Here is a 3083-nt window from a genome sequence, read left to right as displayed (position 1 = left end):
CTTGACCGTTCACCCGATTTCCCGGCATTCCGCGCTAGACCAAATATAAAGAAGTTTGGCCATTTTTAGTTCCCGAGCGTAAGCTAACGAACTGCCACTTTCATTTTTTTTATTGACAAAGTCACTCAGGGTTCACCCTATTTTCTCGAAAATGTAAGAATACGGTAATGTCGCACCCGTCTATATTTAATGATAATAAAATAATAATTGCCATTATGTATATGGAAACAGTAGATAAATTAGATAGACGCCATATTAAGAAACGTCGGCTAACAAAAATTTCGGCCATCATTATCATCAGAACAGAAAAAAAAAAAACAAAAAACATTATATAGTTATAGCAATTTTGATTTGCGAGTTGCTAATAACAGCAAACATCAAACGAGTAATGAGAAAAATTGTTTCACGCCAATGGATAGCATGCTTTTTTAATTGTACTTTAGCAGTACAGAGATATCCTCGTTTTAAGTTATAGGTTATAGGGCTTATCATAAAAAAAAAATTCACAAAATTAATTTTTATAATTTTTCAGAGAAGCTGTAGTTGTTCTACTGTACTTTAGGGTGAGGGAAGTTCTGTCTAAATAATTTTTGACGAATGTTTTAGTACCCACGAAAATTTCCACTTTGACTAATACAAAATGTTTAATGATGAATTTTGGCGAAACTTGAAAACAGTGACTGAAGTACTATTTATTTATGTTTCTCCATGCACATAAATAAATATTGTATTTTTACTTCCTGAGTGTAAGCTAAAGAAGTATAATAAGTAATCGAGTCCGCGGGCAATTTGCCAGTTTCATGTTTTCTCGTTTTCTTGTTTTCGTGTGTCTGTCTGTCTGCCGTCTGTGTCGATTTTTATTAGACACGTAATCTCCGAAACTACTGGGCTGGTAGATAGTTAAACGCTAACCGAAATTTGGCTAATCATCCCCACCAACATTTTGAGGATATCATTTCAAAGAATTGGGTTTTTTCCCTAGATGTTCAAATTTTTGCAAAAAAATTAACACAGTATAGTAAAATTTTATATACGATATTAGGATATAACCCTTCCTGGGGTAGCAGCTAAGGGATCAGCATGTTCGATGCCAAAGTTGGCCGTTTCTTTTTTTTCTTTTGTGCTATGACTAGTATTATCTATGTTGATAACGTCATCACAATTTTTTTAATGATTAAATTAAGCACGAGTCATTCGAAAATGTGAGACTACGCACGTTTTTATTTATTAATGATAATATAAGAATTATAATATTCAGAATATTTTGTTCGAGTGTGGCTTAATTAGCAATTTTAGTCCTCTATTGTGAGGAGACAAACTCATTCAAATCAAACTAATTTCTACGTGACATTTTTTCGATGTATACACATAAACACTTGAAGTGAAGCTTGTTATTAATGCTAAGAGGATGTTTTCCAGTTTTTATCTATTTCAAATATATTTTATTGTCGGTACTTGGGAGCGCAAATTGGGGTTAAAACGAAAATTGCAAGTTCTGTCGAAATAAACTTCAACAAATTTTTAAGTGCAATTTCTGAAATTGCTGGTCGGTCTCACGTGTTCAACACAAGGCAAAACCTGTGTAGACGCCGACTTTAATAAATCTCATAGCATTTACTTGCGGTTTAACAACCCAATTCTATTTTTAACTTAATGTAACGGATTGTCTCAAAAAATAACTCGAACAATCAAATTTTACAGTTCACCTGAGACTGCTTCCAAATTTTGGTGAAAAACTAAATCTCGTTTAATAGTTGCAAAATATTAACTCAAAATATTAATTTATCCATTTCAGAAAACTGATGACGCATAACTACAATTTTCAAATCCACGTTATAAAACATGCGGTTATTTGTCCTTCAGAAGCGGCAGAATTTAAATAATGTTTTTTTTATCTTTTTGAGGTTTCACGATTTTTTACATAATTTACATACATACAGGTATAAATAACTTTAGTATCGCTTACATATATATGTTTTAATTTTTTCTTATATTTTAAAAATGCAGATAATACTAAGTATTTATAAAAACAGAAAACGCAGTCAACTTTTATTTTGTTTCAGAATGTGAGTCTGAATTCTGTAGACATTCTTAAACAGCAGTTTTAAAAATTTCTGTTGAATTTAGTTATACTTATTAGGTATTTACGTGGAGTGAGTATTTTAGGACTCTTTATTTCAGCGAAATAATAATCACAGCGTATTTCTGCTTGTGGCGGTTTTATGTGTCTGGTACAAAAGTATGAACATTAACTTACGCCACAACGTACAATTAAAACTTAAGTAATATTGATGGAATGCGTATTTTAACATAACAGTTTTTAAATAATTATACCTTTTGTTATACCTGTATCACGTTGACATGGGGGCACAATGATAAAAACTGGACATTTTAACATATTCGATCGCTACTTTTCTAAGACAGAAATATTCAAAACTTATTTGCACTATTTTTCAACAAAATATGAATAATAATAGCTGCAGCTGCGTTACACCAACCATTAATTTTCTTAGAAAAACAATTAAATATTAACATTGAATGTTGAATAATTGTACGTGTGGTTAAATATTCACTAAAAGCACACGGGAAGTCAGTACCTACCTACTTAATGTATAAGTCTGTAAATGTTGAATATCAAAGTCAACTGAAATAGACGCATATATAGGTGAACTCGTTTGTTTAATTGAACCACAAACACGTCGTTACATCAAAATGCACTTTGCTTCATGCTTAACTGCAAAGATTGATTGTTCATTGTTCTATTTTTCAAGATTACGGTTGCAGCGAAGAAAAATAGAACTTTTTCAGGTATGCGCTTCTAGGCACACATTAAAAACAACCAATAAAACTTCGCGTCTCCAGAAATTCTCTTAACATATTTGAAGAACGACCGAGAACAAATAAAGATTCCGAAACTTTTCCGCCGCTGAAATCACAACAAGAAAATGTGTCATCATTACATGAAAATTCGGTATAATTCCTAATTGTTTACTATTAGTTATTAAAAATGAAATGATTCATTCAAAGTGCGGGTGGCGAGAGCGCGCGCATTCCTTTTCAACCGCAATCCACTATCTAGCTTC

Source organism: Zophobas morio, unplaced genomic scaffold, assembly GCF_036711695.1.
Source record: "Zophobas morio isolate AGI-343-1 ecotype UQ-CSIRO unplaced genomic scaffold, CSIRO_AGI_Zmor_V1 ptg000002l, whole genome shotgun sequence".
NCBI classification, from domain to species: Eukaryota; Metazoa; Arthropoda; class Insecta; order Coleoptera; family Tenebrionidae; genus Zophobas; species Zophobas morio.
Note: the sequence above shows the minus strand (reverse complement) of the source record.